At 31.2% G+C, this 19408-nt stretch overlaps 1 protein-coding gene across 9 annotated transcripts in view; it reads left to right on the top strand.

Annotated features, from left to right (window-relative positions):
* Positions 1-19408, top strand: part of LOC107453214 (G protein-coupled receptor 83) — a 59468-nt gene that overhangs the window by 35448 nt on the left and 4612 nt on the right. The window contains exons 1-3 of one of the 9 annotated variants that reach the window (XR_015430528.1): positions 9846-9981; positions 11805-11890; positions 16314-16449. The exons of 3 other annotated variants lie outside the window; for them this stretch is intronic. The gene's annotated coding sequence lies outside the window, so the exon portion shown is untranslated. Of the gene's footprint in view, positions 1-9735; positions 9982-11804; positions 11891-16313; positions 16455-19408 lie in introns of those variants that run through there. 5 more of the 9 variants (XM_071187453.2, XR_015430527.1, XM_071187454.2 and 2 more) reach the window with 5 other exon arrangements.

The raw sequence follows: 19408 nt of genomic DNA on the forward strand, positions 1-19408 counted from the left end.
TCTAGGCATTATGTAGGGTTAACTTTAAATCAATCGTATTTTCGGAATTTCTGGTGCACATTTTCTATTACAATCTGATATTCGTAAATATAAATTTTGCTTCCATATTCTTAAAGTATGCTATAGGTTTGACATAATCACCATAATGGTAAGGTTAAGATAGCACAATTAGAACTCTCGGTATATTCTTGGTGCTAAAGACTGATCCAGAAAGTTCAGATATTTTCAAAATTAAGAATTATTAAACTGAAGAGAAAAAATTTCTATACGATATAATAATTCCTGCGTGCTTATTTCTTCGCTTTCTCTTCATGTTCCCTTATAAAAGGCATTTTGGATTTTCAAATTATGCTTCCAAAATGAGGAATTGTTACCCTGTCAGGAAAAACTTTCTATTTTATATAGTACATAGCATATAGTAATAGGTTCAAGAGTTATTTGGAAACAAATGACAATCGTTGTATTTAATTGAATGTCGAGCAAATATTGAAAAACGCTTGCATTTCTTGCTTGTTGAACAACACCATTTGCTTTGGTATTAATGCAGGATCCTGTATACAGTGTTAATTCAAAATGTTTTATCAGAATACTGCGAAATACGATCAATGATTTGAAGTTTGACAGCAAGGAATATAGACAGTAATAAAAAATAAGCGACTTGGTCTTCTGATGTCAGGAGTTTAGTTTCTGCATGATAATGACAGACCCCATTCTGCCATTCACACCTAAAAATCTGACCTGATCACATGGAGGGGAATAGATTGGCCACCACCGTACTATCAAATACTGAGGGCTGGTTCACTCCTTTGAAGTAGCTCTCGCCGCACCAATCCTCCGATTTTCTCTAGTGACGTAACTTAGGCGCAAAGCTCGCACTTTTACTTCAAGAAAGGAGCTTTCGGCCTTACTAGCTCTAACTAATATTGGAGTATTTCTTTTTGCGACATATTCTAAGACCTTTGTTATTTTCTATAATGACTTTCCTTAGTTTTTGCAGCGAATTTACAAGAATTTGAAATTATTATCGAAATGCCAGTTTGCGCGATTGCAACTTGAAAAAATTTTGATAGAAAAACAAAAGGAAAAAATATAATTTTCCGGATGTTCCCTAAAGTAACTGAACAACTATGTAAAGAATGGATTCCGAAATGACACAGTTAATATAAAACAGCAATACGTTTATTCTGTCGTTAAGAACTTTTATAAAAATTCATTATCTAAATAGAAACCGCCTCGTTACTTCAAAAAGAAAGGCAGGTGAAAAAAATGGATAAAGTCAAAGAAAATTAAAATGTAAATAAAAAGTATAAATAAAATGTATAGTATATAGTTGGAATTCTCCTAATTTCATAACATATTTTTTAATGTAGTTATTCTTATTTATGATTTTTTTAAAAAATTATACTCTCTTAAATTTAAATATCTATAAATTATACTATCGTAAATTTAAATATCTATAAGCAATTGTAAAATTTCTAATGTCATTATGAACCTAAATTATTATTTTGTTTCAGTAATTATCGTTTAAGGTTGATGTTTCCTAATGATTAAGTATGAACAAATTGCTATTAACGGCATATTTTAAAATCGGGGTATCTAAATTTAACTCAACTTATTATTATAAAAGAATATGTAGATAAAAAAGTGTCGATATATACTTTCATTTTTCTTAATAATTAAAGTTAAAACTGAACTTTTTAAAATAAAGTATTTATAGTGTCATTTTCGCCAACTAGTAAAATATTTTTATAAGTTTAAAATGGTATTTTTTTAATATACTGGCCAAGAAAGTTTTTTCAAACTATGTTTATGAATGGAAATAATGTGTTAATTACATAAAGTTTGAAAGCAAATGACCAGAAAAAGTCTAACTTATATTTACAAAGAGAAAGATGCAAAGTTATCATAATATCTTTGCGTGAGATCTTCCGAGATCTGTGGACACAGTGACGTCATGAGGAAGGAAATCGGAGCTTCAGTTCTAAGAGCGGAGTGAACTAGCCCTTCTATTCTCTTTAGCCCTGCCCCCGTACAGTCTAAACTAGACGCTGAGTGATTTTTACTTGTTATACTACCTAAATGGAGTTTTTCAGTTGCACGTGCTTCGCCACAGATAGCGAGGAAAAGGAAGCAGTTGAAAGCTGGTATTCTCCAGCCTTCCTCGCACAGGCGACAGTTTAAATAACTGCTACATGACAGAGACAAATATTTACACAAATAAGGAATGTAAGAAGAAGAATAGAAAAACATGCAAGGAATGGAATAAAAGAGGTTATTCGTAAAATTTGTGATAGTTTCTTTCTTTCTTTTTTTTTTTAATAAGAAATCGGACTTTACGTTAGATAATATAATACATTTTATTGAAATGTTACTGTGTCTGAACAATTCTTGCACGAAATATGAACAGTAAGAAATTATTAAACATAATATTATATACATAAAATAAAATATATATATATATATATATATATATATATATATATATATATATATATATATATATATATATATATATATATATATATATATATATATATATATATATATATATATATATATATATATATATATATATATATATATATATATATATATATATATATATATATATATATATATATATATATATATATAAAATAAAATATTATATACATAAAATAAAATATTATAAAACAGAAAAATATATCATTTAATATTAGCATTCATGTTTTTGTTTTTTTAATCTTCGGAAATATTTGTGATAAACGACTAATTTATTTAAAAATTTTGATAAAGCAAAAATTTGCACTAATTCAAAATGAACTCGATAAATTTGCATTAAATAACATATCGTTGTCAATCTATTTGACCTTTATCCTGAAACAAACTTATGATCTTATACTTACGATCAAGTTACATAGATGAAAGATTAAGCACTGACTTCATCATTTTAGAATGTTTACGTAGTTATTTTAAAGAGCATTTTGATTATCTTAAAAATGTAAAAAGATTTCTGTTTCAATAAATGATCTTCTCTCAAGCTTCTCTGTGAGTTAAGCGTTCTGAAAAGAGGTTGTTTTTTTTATTTAATTTGCTTTATAACAATTACGAAGTAAAAATTTTTCAAATATACTAGATTTAACAATTTAACATGACTTCTATTCATTAAGAACAAGAGTATTGTATTATGCGTTAGATATTTTCTTTTTGTTCACTTATTTATTTATTTTTTAGAGTTTTAGATTAGAATGGGAAGCAAAGGTATACACTTTTCGTTGTTATAAATGAACAAGAAAGCTGCCAGTTTATTAAAAATATGGATATAGCGGCTTTTAAAAATAATGTTAAAGGTATTTAAAGGTATAAAAAGAGTAGTCCATAATATTGAAAACTTCTAGAGATCGGATGTTCTTGAGCATTTTTTCAGAAGCCAATTTATAATACGAGAATGTAGGTACCATTGAGAAAATGTTACGTGTCATGTAAACCAGGTACTTGACTTTTATTTACCCTTTATCAAAGGAAAATATTGTCACTCCATTTTTTACACAGTCATCCAGGGTTATTAAAGCTATGCTGCTGAACAAATTTTGAAAGCTGATTTTAGCAACGTTGTTTTAGATTTAGCAAAGAACTTTCATGCAGCTCATGTTTCATGCCAGCATTTCAGCTGTTTTAGACTCTTGATATGGGTTGTATCTCGGTGTTTGGCGCGAAGCTCCACTAACCGATTCATCTAAACTAGTTTGCCTTATGCTCTCAGGTCAAAGGAATATAAGTCTTATGTTATACAAAATATGGGGGGGAATTCCCCCATCGTTAAAACAATAATAAGAATTACAGGAAAAGATAAGAACTAACAATTGGATATGATAACATAAATTGATAATACATAATTAACATTAAGTTTAAAAATAAGATATATATACAAAATATTTACATAACTATTTACATGTTTATGTTATTCAACATATGTCTTAAATAATGATATGGCTCTGCTAAAACAGTGGCCCGGTCGTCCTGGTAGATCACCACTCGTTCCGGGTTGCTCACTGTACTATATTTAATTGAGCTATGGCTTGCCCGGATCGGACCCTTTTCAGAGTTACTCCTTCACCGGGTTTGCCATAGGCCAGTGGATATACTGTGTGTGTTTGTGTCCTATTTTTTATATAGTTTTGAAATTATGCAGTCTAATAATAAGAATGCCGTTAGTTGGTTATGATTACTGTTTTCCTTAATGAGTTCTAAATCAAATATTTGCTTGAAGTTGGAGGTATTGCAATCTTTAGCATCGCTGAAGAATTTTGTGCTAAGTTTTGCCATATAACAGTTAATTTACTCTATTTTGAGATCTTTTCTTAAGAGTCTGTTGCTAATTGCCTTTGGGGCTCCCGTCATATATCTGAGTATTTTGCCCTCAGTATTTGATAGTTTATTTTTTAAGTTGTTACTAATCGTGGTTAAGGCTGGGCAGGCATAAGTTAAAATGGGTCTGATAGCCTGTAAGTATATGGTTTTTTTGTTGGCCAAGTTTAGTTTTGAGTCTTCATTGAGGATAGCTTTTAGAGCGAAAGACTCTCCTTTAGCTTTTCTAATAGTTTCGTTGATATGCTTGCTCCAGTTCTGATTTTGTGAAATTGTGACACCAAGGTACTTGGCATGCTTAACTGGCGCGATTTTGGTATTGAATAAGTCAATTGAATGAGAGTTGTATTTGTATTTTTTGTTGTTAATAATAATCAGGTTACTTTTGTCTGGATGCAGCTTTATTCTCCATTTGGAGCACCATGCTTCTACCTCTTTAAGTTTATTTTGTAAAAGGTCTACTGCCCTCTTGGAATTCATTGATTTGGTGATAATTGCAGTATCGTCCGCGTAAAAAGCCACAAATTCATTTGGGTTGTCATTGATCGGAAAGTCCGCAGTATATAAAATATACTGCGGTCTCAGTATTGAACCCTGGGGTACCCCTGCCATAATAGTATGATAATCCGAGTATGTGCTGTTCATTTTAATTCGGAACTCTCTTCCAATTAGGTATGAGTCAAGATGGTATTTGGTGGAAAATTCATGTATTTGAGTTTTACGATTAGACCCTTATTCCATACTCGATCGAAAGCTTTCGCTACATCGAGTAGGATAAGGGCCATCGTTTCTTTTTTATACTTTCCCTTACTAATGTATTCTAACATGTTTATGATTTGCTTTGTGGCAGACAGGTTTGGCCTAAAACCATATTGCTGTTGTGGTATAACGTCCATGTAATTTTTGATCCTGTAGCTGATAATTTTTTCAAATATTTTTGAAATTGTAGGTAGTAGACTGATGGGTCTATAATTGTTTGGATCGGCTGCATCCTTTCCCGGTTTTGGGAAGAGAATAATATCTGATCTTTTCCATGGTTCTGGAAAATAAGAGTTATTGAGGCAGTAATTAAAAAGTGACTTTAGTGTGGGAATAATACTTGGTGGTGCATGCTTTAGCATCTCATTAGTGATACAATCATGACCAGGGGCTTTTCTGTTCTTTAGATGTTTTATTATATTGATAATTTCATCATCAGTAGTATTTTCTATGTCGTTATTTATTATTGGCGAGTTAGTAATGGTAATATATTCGTCATTAACAAATTGATCGTTAATACTGTAATAGGGCTCAGTATTAAGTGAGAATTGTTGTTTCATAGTCCTGGCGAATGTATTAACTTTATCTGAGTCAGTATAAATCACTGTTTTATTATCATTCAGTGGTAGATTAGATGGGGGAGTTCTTTTGAAGGCTTTTGCCATATTCCATAAAGAATTATCTTTTTTATTGATAGTAGAGACTTTCTCATTCCCCTTTTCATTTCTGTGATCATTACATTTTCTTTTAATCTCTCTATTTAGTTTGTTAATCTCATTTTTATATTCAGGATTTAGCGTTCTTTTGTAGCGCTTTTTTAGTTTATTTTTATATCTAAGGATATTTTTAATATCATTTGGTAGTCTCATATTATTATAATTTTTAGTCTTGATATCAGTAGCATCGGTTAGTGCAACATTCAGGTTGTATGTTAGGTATTGAATGCAGTTATCTATATCACTGATGCTATTTAGTTTCGTTTGTGGTGTAAGCTTTTTAATTAGTATATTATGATAGAGAGTCCAGTTAATTCTCTTTGATGTAATGTTCTTATTTATTTCGGGCAAGCAGGTTGAGATTAGGACTGGTAGGTGATCACTGGTTAAATCGTTCAGTACTGTCATAGCAAAGGGTGTTTTCATGTTAGTAATCATGATGTCCAGTATATCAGGTTTATAGCCTGGATTGTGATGGTAATAGGTGGGCTCAGTTGGGGCGTATAAGGTAAGTCCTTAGGTTTTAATGATGTTTCTTAGTTTGAGACCTTGTTTGTTACTGGCATTGCAGCCCCAGTTCACATTTTTGGCATTCAGATCGCCCGTAATAATAGCGTCCATTTCTGAAGTACTGTTCCTTTAACTCATTTCCAGGTGGGCTGTATATAGATGATAATTTGATATATTGATCGTCAATCTGAATAATAACGGAGGTTTCATCAATGTTATCAGTGGTCTTAATATTATATACCGCTGATTTGTAGGCTCTAGAAATATAAATGGCAGTGCCCCCTCCATAGTGGGTAAGTCGGTCGCATCTGTAGCTATTGTAGTTCGGTATTTTCAATTTGTGATGCGGTTTTGCATGGGTCTCCGTTACGGCTATGACATCAGGCGAATATTCAGTTATGAAGTCCATTAGTTCGGTCATTTTATTTGTTAGGCTATTAGCATTCCACAGTACTATATTTAGACATGAGGCTTTGTTTTTCTTATCCATTATAGGTATTATTTATTTCGTCATTTACCTCAGTATTCTGGGTATTAGTATTTTGTTCTATTACTTTTGCTATTAGGCTGTTTAGGTTTTGAGATGTTTCTATTGCCTGTTTGAGTAAATCCGTTAGGTTTGTATTATTATCGGGTTTGGAATTTTTGAGGACACTAGCATAAGTCTTGGTATTATTAGTATTTGAGACAGTAATCTTATTTGGTCTTCTAAATTCCACTTGTCTTCTAGTATTGCTTTTTATTTTTATGATTATTTTTTCATATACTGGACATTTTGTATAATTTGAAGGGTGTTCTCCCTGGCAGTTACAGCATTTTACTTGAGCAAAGTTATTTGGGCAGTCCTTTGTAAGATGGTCACCTGCGCACTTTACGCATCTTGCTGGGTGTCTACAATTTGTTAGTCCATGGAAGAAATTCTGACATGTATGACATTGTGTCGGACGTTCAGATTTTTTATATTCTTCTACTCGTATTTTACAGCCGGTGAGATATATAATTTTATAAATTTCTTTATTGCTATCGCACTTGGGTAAATCCACAATGTAAATTGGCAGTTTGGTTTTGGTTCCATTTCTTCTGCGTTCTAACTGAGTGACATTATTTATGGTTAGTCCAATTTCAATTAATTTCACTTTAATGTCCTCAGCTGAAGTTTCTTTTGGAATATCCTTTAGAACAACTCTCATTGATCTCTTTTCAGGTAAGCTATAAATATGATAGCTTGTATTCATTTCTTCAAAAATAGTATTTATTCTATTTCTATTTTCTAAGTCATTTACTCTTATTACGAAGTTATCGGCATTAGATTTATCAGTGACACCTGTTATTCCTTTATCTTGTATAATTTTACGAAAATTAAGCCAATCAAATTTTTTATCCTGTATTATAAAGGGTGGGGGTGCCGCCGTTTTCTTTGATTTAATGAATTGGTTATCTTCCGTATCATTTTAATTTTCTATTTCCCATGTATCCATTTGATTTTGGTCATGTTCAATATTTTCATTTATGAGTGGGAATTCATTTGTTCTTTTGAGCTTTTTACTTTTATTGCTTTGATTAGAGGGGTAGGGGTCTGAATTTTTATATATAAAGCACCCTATTATCTCTAGGTTTTGTTCTTGCCAAAAGTCTTTCATTTCACTAATTGCGATTTTTTGAAACTCATTTCCTAATTCGCATAAGTTATTATTTGCTTTTTGGTTTTGTATTAGAGAAATTAGTTCATTAGTACTTTGTTTGATTTCTTGTGATTTGGTATCTATTTTATCATATCCATCTTGAAAGAATAAGCAATGATTTAATAAATCTAGGGTATTAGAGACTAATTTTTTGAAATAAGAGGGAAGTAATTCTTCCAAGGCCTGATAGCTATCTGTACTAGAATTGTCATCATCATCGTCATAAGTTGTTGACTGGATTTGTCCTAAGTTAATTTTCCTTCGTTCGATTTTATTGGACTTATTATTCCTAACCATGTTGGGTGCAGACAGACTCCCGTAAGGCCCAAGGCTGTTCCAGTTCAGTTTGTCATTGATTGTTAGACCTAAGTAATCGGCACGTTATTTGAGAACTCTGTCTTTAATTCGTTTATGCCTTTTCTTTTTTCTTATGATCATGAGTTTTGACTTTTCAGTGTTAATAGATATTTTATTAGAAGCGCACCACTTTTCAATGGGTGGCATTTAATTTTTTGACTGCTTGATTTGGGTCAAGAGAGCGAGTGGCTATCGCCGTGTCATCTGCGCAGAACGCAATCATGTAGTTGGGGTTGTTTGTCGTAATCGGAAAGTCGCTAGTATAGATCAGGTATAATACAGGTCCCAAGATGCTGCCCTGTGGCACTCCTGCATTGATTGGGCGTTTGTCTGATAGTTTGTTATTTAGCCTTATCTGAAAAGTTCTATTTTTCAGGTATGAGTTTATAATATGAATGATATTATATGGCAGTGATTGTTTTATCATTTTTGAGATTAGTGCTATATGCCAGACGCGGTCGAAGGCTTTCGCCACGTCTAGCATTAGCAGTGCTGTTGCTTCATTTTTATATCATTTTATGGATGGGTGATCGTGTAAAGCTAAGGGTGGTGGCGCTAGTGGTAAAATTGCTCTTTCAAGACTTCCGGGTTACTGCTTCCGATATATTTTTACGCCGCAGATTGAAAAAACGCTCCATCATATCATTGCATCATATCTTTTGCAGTATTTCACATGTACCGAGTTCTTTCTTTCAGCCTTTAAACTTCAGCATTATCATATTAATATTATAATCATTAGAATATTTTCTAATTAGGCTAACTTAAAAAGATATTTTTAAAGATATTTTTGGCGACATTTTATTCAAATGTAGCCAAATAAGGGATAAAAATACAAAACATGGCAAACCTTAAGAATTATTCACAATGAGATATTAACTTTCCAAAATTTTTTTTGGCCTTACGACCTCTGAGAATCAATACATTTCTGAAAGCTCTTATGAATGGTACAATTATGTTTAGATTTGAACCCAAATTACAATAACAAAACTGCATAGAATATTAGGCTTGTTCACACATCGCCTCGTAGTCATAACATAAGCGGAGGGATACACAGGAAATTTTCTAAATTTCTTCCGGTTTAAGGACGCTTGTTATTGTTTACATTAGATCACCCATCCATAACATAAAATTTTTAAAGGTAAAACCTTTACACGCATTGAGAATATATGTAAAGGTAATACATACATTATCAATCATAATCTTATATGTTTCATAATTTTAATCACCTAACTTGAATTTTAAAGCAAAACTTTCGATATTTTTAAGTAAATTTAATTTCAAACATTACTTTAATAGTTAGTTTACTATATTGACTATATATCTATTTCTTCTCTATGATTTTAATTGCTTTTTTTTTGTACTAGGTAACAAAGGCCTCCAAACTTTTTCTATATAACTATGGATATGAATATTGCAATTATTGTCATAACTATATAGCCTGAAATAATCAACAGAAGACGTTATACTTGTCCATTTGGTTTTATTAAATGCTTTTCAATCACTAAATAAAACGTCTTTCCAATTTTAGTGCAATTTAAAAACCCGAAGCCCAACAAATGTGAAAAAAAAGTACTTTCTCTATTATATTTTGGCTCATGAATGTTTTAAGTGTGAGTATGACTATTTTAACCTTTTGTCACTCCATCATCAACTAACGTAAGTAAAATCTTGAATACTTACTGCTAACTTAGTTACTGCATATTAGGGGATAACTTGTGCCGCCGAGATTTTATTTTTCTGTTATTACATTGTAAGTTTCACAAAACTTTCACACAAGTAAACATAGAGTGTAACTCCAGAGACCCAAGTTTTACAACAATTAATGAATCTCTGAAGTAAATGCCTTTGTACTGGCAAAAAGTGCCTTGTTAACTCCGAATGACGGTACTTATTAGTCAGATAACGCACATCTTGTAGTAAACAATTTGTCATAACGCGAAAAGGTGAAAACTTTCGACTATGCGAGAATACGGCGCATTTTTGAACAAAGATTTTAATATGTATTTTTATATTTTTTATTATTTTTGTATCTATATTGATAAGCAAGCAAGCGAGATTGTGAGAACAATTGAATTTTCACGCCCTGTCGAAAAGGAAAATATCTCTCGTTAGTTTTCCATTAAAAAAAAATAGGCGAAGTCTTTAACCACCGTTATTAATCATTCAATGAATCAACTTCCTAAAAGTTATTGGCGTTTCTGATTACGAAATCAACTAAGTTTTAACTTATGAAAACCGACACACATCCTTGATATTCACACTCTCGATTTTAGTAGTTTCTTAAACGTTGAGTTAAATTAACATATATTAAAATAGAAGAGAAATTTTAAAACTATATAAAAGAAGTCATCATACGAAAATATCCAATGAAGATAGTAAAAAAATAACAAATATTGATGAGAATACTGACTTATTTTTCATCAACTGTTTTTGTTATCAACTCGTAATCAAATGAATTAGCATGCGCGTAGCTATAGGGAAACATATCAACATACCATCCTACCCTAATTATTTTCAGAAACCTTCGAATTTTGTCATTGTTTTTACTTTTTTTAACCTCCCAAAAAAGCTATTACTTATTAAATAATCAAAAATTTTAGATTGCTTACATATAGTTTATCCCTTTATGAGACCGTAGGAAGTATACTTCTCACTAAATTCAATAATTTTAAGCATTCGATGTATATTCTTATCTATAATTTCTGTGGCCATCAGCTCATAACTTCAAGAAATGCGAAACAAATACCAATGAAGGGCTTTGTTTAAATAAAAATGGGCAACAATAAAGGTAAGCGTGAGTTCAAGAAGAGAAGAGAGAAAAAAACTCTTGCAATTCAAACGCAATTATTTCAATAAAGTTTCAAGTAGTATTACTACTTTATAATAGTAGTTATTTGTTATTTAGTCTATTTTGAGGAACAATATTTATTTATTTATATATATTTTTTTAAGTTTGAATGATTTCATGTCAACACGGCGGATTAATTTTCACAGGAACTTCTTTCTGTCAAAAGTTTTTTAAGTATAGTAATAATTCTTCTTCTTTCATGGAATCCAAATTATACGAGGAATTTTAAGCATGCTTTGAATATGGAATTTATTCCTTAAATCTATTAAGAATAAATTACTAGGAAAAAATTGATGTACTAGCATTCTTTAACATTCTTACAACTTTTAATAAATTGTTACAATAAATTCCATCTGAAATGAAAGGTCCTTTTTTTATTACTATTTTAATTTAAATATAACATACATTTTCTGCTCCTAAATTTTTTAATACAATGTGTTCCGTAATATTTTATTAGATTAGCAAGCAACTTTTAAATTTTGACACTAGACTTGGAGAAAGCTGCCAAATGCTTATAAATTATAAAAATTTGCAGAAAACATAATTAAACGCATAAAAATTTTATTATATTTATTTATTTTTCAGATTTTAATGGCTTCAAATACCTGAGAATTTTACGATTAAATTACCGACGCATTCTATGATAGATTCGACTTTCTTAAACTTTTCTGGCAAGCATTAAAAACGAAATAATTTATTTACTAAATAAAAGATGACAAAAATTAAAAAAAAAAAAAAATTCCATGGCGTGAGATTTGAGAAGCGTGTGACTACTTCACTTATTATAAGTCCATTTTAATTTGCATTTAATATATATTTTCATCTCAAATATACATTTCGTTTTTGAGATAATAAGGATCGTAATAGACTGTGCACTATTTTTAATTAAACAACTGAGTTTGAAAACTGAAATGAAATTCAATTCATATAAAAATAATTTCCTATTATATACTTACAGGATTGGAAATTAATTGAACAACATTTAAAAATCAATAATATTTATTTCATTATCAAGGAATGACTAATTCCTCGATCTTGAATATGCGCCTTTATCTTTATAAATAACTGATTTAAAACGAAACATTTTGTCACCACTTTATTTTATTTCGTTTTAAAGAATGGAAAAATACCAAGAACGACACTTGTCATTGTTTTAAAATATGTCTTTTGAATGAATACGTTCCATAACCTATCGTGTACAACAAGCAAACTTTTTAACTATGGCCGATCTAAGTTACTAACTTTTTGTTAAATGTAGATAATAACTTTTTCATTTAAAGTCATTTTTAATATATTTTCTTTTTTCTACCAATTATATAATGTTTTGATTGAAAAAGAGCGTGTGTAACATAAATTATATCAAACGAACAATGTAATAAACAATTTTCGAAAAAAAAATATTTATGCCTCTCCCCCCCCCCCCAAAAAAAAAATTACTTTTTTTTACTTTACGACAACTTTAAGCAATTAATTAGTGAAAAGTAAAGTATACAGGGTGTCTCAAAAATGTTGCGACCAACTTTTAGGGGAGGTAAAATGCATGACAAGGTTTAAAAGCTTTATAACAACCCGTATCCAGCAATTTCTGAGGAAAGTTGTTAAAAGATATGAAAGGACACAGAAGAATGATTAATTGAAAACCTGTGTATCGTTAGTGCGAATATCGTACTACATTAGAACAAATTAAAATGTTATAACATAAATTCAAAATTTGCACCATAAGAAGCTATGAATGCCAAACACATTGATTTCTTTAATTGCAACCACAGCTCAGACGGGGCTTGCCGCGAGGTCCATTGCAAATTTCATACGGTTTGGAATATATAATAGCTTTGATAACTCCCCACAGAAAAAAGTCAAAGTTCAGTGAATCGAGTAAACGAGGGGGGGGGGGATACCTTGCAGCAACCATGCAGTGCTGCTAGATGCATATAAACATTACAGCGCTCAATAACATCTCCAATTATGAGTTACTAAGCCATTAGAGCTCCCAATACAACACATTTCAACCTTTAGGCGTCCAGAATTCTAACACTAAATCCAATGGTTGATTGAACAAGACTCATTTACGGATGACTCATATTGGTTGATATAGACATCTCATAGATAACCCTAGTCGGAACGTCTATAAAATGACCTAGATCACCAAAAAACATCCAATTGAATATAGCCTAAGGTCAAAAATTAGAAGAATCATAGAAAAAACATTTTTCATTGATTTTTAAATAGTTGGAAATAATTTTAATTACAACGATTCAATGAGAAATTAATGTTAATATATTTATATAGTAAATTATATCAAACAAATTTTTAAACTAGATCAGTGACAACTGCATTCATACACTGTAAAAAATTTCGAGCTATGTTGCACCAATCATTGGTATTCATTTGCTGGCTACAGAAATTGGTGTTCAGTTTTACTATGTATTGGTGCCTTCACTAGCTCCAAACAACGCGAGAAGGTTGCACCAAAAATGGGATTTTGAAAGAACTTAAAAGCAGCGAAAGGTTGCACTAAAAATCAGTGCTTTGAAAAGAACTAAAAATGGAGGAAAGTTGCACCATGATTTGATATTTTTGAAGGGGAACTAAAAGCGAGGAAGGTTGCACCATTATTAGGTATTTTTAAAGTGCTAAAAAGCAGGGTGAGGTTGCACCATTATTAAGTATTTTTGAAGCGCCAAAAAGCAGAGAAAGTTAGCATTATTATTAAATATTCATTAAAAAAAGAGCAGATAATTTAAATGATATTTATATAAATCAAATTATAATTTAATTATTTAAATCTATAAAAATTTAAAAAAAACTATTTTTATTTTAGATGTGTGTTACGTAACATATATATATAACATAACACATCTAAATTAAAAATAGATTAATTTTCATAGATTTAAATAATTAAGTTATAATTTGATTTATATGAATTTGACTAAATTATCTTTTCTTTTTTTTTTAAATAATATTTAATAATGATGCTAACTTTCTCTGCTTTTTGGCTCCTTAAAAATATTTTCTTTCATATAAAATTTTTTTCTTTCTTCAAGTTGATATATGTCAGATTAAAATTCTTTTTTACATTTCATTCGTTAAAGAACCAACCGATGCTATAGAGTTAGTACCACTAAGGTTTTAAAGAGAATTTTAATTTTGGGCTGAAGCAAATTCTTATTACTATGTATTTTGAAATTATTTTATTATTTAAAAATGAAAATAATGCTTTCACAAATAAAAATTTATATAAAAGAGTAGGCAAATATTGGATTGGTCAACCCCCAATCTCTAATTAAGGAAACATTCCAATATTAATTACATTGGCGTATGTATTACATTGTACATACGACATACATTGGCAATATTAAAAGTAAATTAAGAAATGTAAAAATAATGATATAACTTAGAAATATGAACAATAAATATACAGATGCAGATCGATATTCAAACATAATTTATTCAATTACAATCACTTTGATGTCTGTATACATAGACAGAATATAGTAATTTTTATGCAAAATCTTAACATTTAAATATATTATACTTTTTATACATATCACATCATTCATTAAAAAAATACAAAATATTCACTCAAAAATATGATAGATAGTATGTTTTTGTTACTAAGAGAGTGCATTCAATTCAAACTTATTTTTAATTTATTTAGTAAAAAAATATTAATAAGAAAATTTATTTTTAAAGAAAATTATAATAAGAAATCAGCTTATTTCTAAATGCTCTAAAACAAATTTGTTTACATTAATGTTGTTCTGGTCGGTATTTTGTTCAAATTTCAATAAGATTCTTGGTAAATAAAAAAAAATTTAGCGCTTTGTTTTCCTTAACGCCAATATGTTTCTTTGTTGCTTTTTTTCCTACCTCGTGCGCCAAAGAAAAACCCAGTTTCCGGGACAACGGTTGCCTTCTGGAAATCTCAAGTGCTAATTTGAAATTTGAATGGAAATATAATTCGCTTTGAAAATTTTACAACAAAGGTATTTAAGAATGTATAGACAAAAATTCTTGTAATTATGTGACATTACAAACGAAAATGAGCTATATAGAACCTGAAAATCAAAACAGAAGCATAGAAGTTGATAAGAAGTTTGAATCCTAACAGAAAGTACATATATTTTTGTTGTTCGGTAGAATGCAATCAAAACACGGAACTAGAACATTTTCACCAGCAGTAAATTTGGCGGAAAGCTATGTTGCTTAAGATTGTCGTATTTACTGTTTATTTGTCACTGGTATTGCACTTTCTGTGCGCATAAAATGGATGTATCTCCTTATTTATTGAAAAAGAGCTAATATATGTTTTACAATATCTAATTATTCATAAAACGAATATAGTTTTCTAGAAGAAATTTGAAACTATCTCTTTCAGAATACACAACAAAATTTTTAAAGATGACACGAAAGAAATAAACTGTAATTATTGCAAATAAATGAGAAAAGTTTACTTACTTGCAAAAGAAATAGACGATTTCAAAGACAACTTGTGTGAGATGATAGCAAACTTTGACAACAAAATTCGCCATTAGTCAACAGCTACAAAATAAGGTATCGGTTTAAAGCTCGCGCCTGTCATAGTACGAAAGTTTGGTGCAATCGATTGCGCCATAAACGCATTTCTTGATCATATTTACCAATTTATGGAGCAACCTAAATAAAATCGTTTTTCATTTATCCAATTTACGGTGCAATTAGAAACTTTGCACCAAGTATTGGTTAAGCATTTACCTAGATTTTTTACAGTGTAGGTGAAGATTTTATATCAAAATAAAGATATTCCTTGAGTTTTTAAATTCGAAAAAATTTACACCACGGGAAAATAATGACAACATGTTGATGTAAAAAGAAAATTTTGAAATAATACTTCAAATTATTTCTAATGGCAATTTATTTAGAACAAGAGCCGGCAGACGTACAAAATTAATCAGACCCCTCCATTACCCACCTGCAGGCAAATTTCAATCAATATCTTACTGGCGACGGAGTGTTTGGATTAAGCAAAAAAAAAATTTTTTTTTTCAAAATAGTTGATAAATGTGCTTACTGTAAAAACATACAAACAATAGAACACGTAATTTCTTTTATTAGGTGGGCCAACGTTGCTCCCACAGTAAAGACAGATGGTACAGAGAAGGAGAGAACATCCATGCCCTGCCCGGGATTCGAACCCAGAACCTTTCTGATGCAAGGGCAGTTCCTTAACCCCTAGACAGGCCGGTCGGCGAACACGTAATATATGAGTGCTCAAATTTCCAAGCCCTCCGTGGAAATAATTTTGATTCTTAAACTACACATAAATTTTTTTTTTCGAGTATTGCCAGCAGGAACATTATTAAAGCTATTGTTAAAATAACACTGGAGGACCTGCTGGCTCCAGAATGAAATGACCGACTCTTCATCTTCTTTACTTGATCCATCCATTGCCTTCTTGTATTTTACCTTCTGAAAATTTTTACTGGATTGGTATTTAAACTGAATGTTTTACTATCATTCTATTCCTTTTAATAATTTAATTTTCTACTCACATTTTTTTTATCAGTCTATTTTTAACTGTCTCTTTTATTTTTAAACTTTATCTCTTTAAATTTTATACACTGATGGCCTTTTGCCTGTTCTTTTATTACAACTTCTTTTTAAAGCAGTTTTTTCTCTTAGCATGCCTTTAACTTAGAATTTTACATCCTTTTAAATGATGGACTTCAATAATTGCTCTTTTTATATTACCGCTGTATTTTTTTAAACTTTTTTTTTTTTTTTTAGTCTTCTGTTCAATGTTTTATCGCTCATTGACTTTTAGATCAATCTTTTTATCTTAAAATTTCAGCTTAGATTTTTTAGGGTCTTACACCCTCCTTTGAACTTTTCATATTTTATTTATCCTCATTTTATACTCTCAACTTTTAGCTTGTCATGTCTGTGATTTTGTTGCAATTTTCTCTAGATACTCCAGCTGTCGGCGGAGAATCTTTAAATTGGCTTGTCCTGCTTTGTTTTACCTTTTTATAAATGTTAAAATTTATCTACGTTTTTAATTGTGCAGCTGCACAACTTCTATATTTTACTAATATATACTCTTAATTCTATTATCAGCTGCACTATTAAAAAAGACCTGTTACTCTTATCAGTTTGTTTACTAGTAAAACTGATAAGAGTGATTCTTATGTTTTTCAATTTATGTTAATAAGTTCTGTTACGTATAATTACTTGAAAGCTGTTGACATTTTTAAATTTTTCTGATTTTGTATAATAAATGCCACGGGGGGGGGGGGCTTCACCGGTGCGTGCACTAGTATGAACCTGTCTCTCCTCTCCTGAGGGCAGCTTATTGCTGTCGCAGCAATAAGTCTGTATCTCCCCACATACCCAAAATTGGATGGGGCGGGTTATTAAACTCCTTACCGTCATCACTGATGCATCAGTCTCGTTTCCAGTCAATATGAAAGTCGACTACTGCTTTTTGCGATTAATTTGCTACATTGCTCTCTATCTTCAAAAATTCTCAACATTAGATTTCGGAAGACCTCATCTATTAATTACACAGGCCTGCGATGAAAAAAATACAAGAGGTCTGACAGCTGAACTTAATGTATTTTTTGGTGCTGAAATGGGAAATAATAATGAAAAATGTCCATCACGTCACGTTTTTTTGAAAAATTCAATTTTACTGGAATTTTAATGAACATTTACCATAAAAAAGTTTTCGTTTTTGAATTTCTTCCCTTCTTGACTGACCAGCATTCTACTTTGGTCAAATCTACAAAAGTACCCTTCTATCACTACTTCCTGTCACTGTCCCTCTCTCTGTAACAATGTCTCTCTACCAATAGCGCCGTGAGAATTCTTATCTAGGTCCGCTGACCTCTCAGAAACCCTAGCAAGCGTGATAGGGAGTCATTTTAAAGTTAGCTTTTTTCTGTGCGTTTCGTGAAACATGGCTTTGAGTTCAAAACATTGTGAAAATTTCCCAGATGACTTTTGTGATACATGCGGCGAATATAATGCTGTTAAAAATCGCATGAGGAGCATTATAGACTATGTAAGACAACTTTATCTCGCATATTTTGACATGAAACTCGGAGATCAGGACAAATCTTGGGCACCTCATAAAATTTGTGTGCAGTGTCTCAATGATCTACTCTTATTGCATCAAGGAAAGAAGACTGCTTTAAGATTTGGAATTCCTATGACGTGGAGGGAGCCCCCAAACCACTTTGATGATTGTTATTTTTGTTCCAGCCACGTTCGTGGGTATAACCGGAAAAATCAAAAACTAATATCTTATTCTGATAGCATTCCATCGGCCATACGCCCCGCTCCTCATGGACCTGATGTGCCTTTGCCTCCAGCTGAATTACCAATCATCTCTTCAGAGTCTTCAGATTCGGAACATCCAGAAGTTCAAGGCTCTGATATCGAATATAAACCATCTCTAGCCGGTTTACCTCAGCCCTCCTCTCAGGTTGAGCTTAATGATCTGACTAGAGATCTTGGCCTTTTGAAAGAGGCAGCTGAATTGTTAGGCTCCAGACTGAAAGAAAAAAACTTATTGGCCAAAGGAACATCATTTTATTGGTACAGGAATCGTGAAAAGGAATTTATTAAGTACTTCGATGAAGAGGAGAACTTGGTCTATTGTTCTGATGTTCCTGGATGAGCAAATTTAATGTCATCCACAATAAAGATGAGTGGAGACTGTTTATAGATTCATCTGAAAGAAGCCTCAAAGATGTTCTTCTTTATCATAGGAGCCAGTATGCATCAGCACCAGTTGGACACTCAGTATATTTAAAAGAATGCTACGAAAACCTGGCTCTCGTCCTGAACAAAATAAAATATATCAACCACAGTTGAACCATTTGCGCTGATTTGAAAATTATCTCCATGCTTCTTGGTCAACAAGAGAGATTTATAAAGTACCCGTGTTTCATTTGTGAGTGGGACAGCCGTGACAAGACTCAACATTGTGTCAAAAAAGAATGGCCGAAAAGACAACATTCTGACCCAGGTACCAAGAACGTTATTCTAAACAGCTTAGTTGATCCGAAAAAAGTACTGTTACCTCCGCTACATATGAAATTAGGTGTAATGAAGCAGTTTGTCAAGGCTGTTCCAAAAGATGGTAATTGTTTCTAATACCTGTGCAAAAAGTTTCCCGGTTTATCCCAAGCTAAGTTGAAAGAAGG

This window comes from Parasteatoda tepidariorum, chromosome 11 (genome assembly GCF_982258835.1).
Source record: "Parasteatoda tepidariorum strain Cologne lab strain chromosome 11, Ptep-v5.0, whole genome shotgun sequence".
NCBI classification, from domain to species: Eukaryota; Metazoa; Arthropoda; class Arachnida; order Araneae; family Theridiidae; genus Parasteatoda; species Parasteatoda tepidariorum.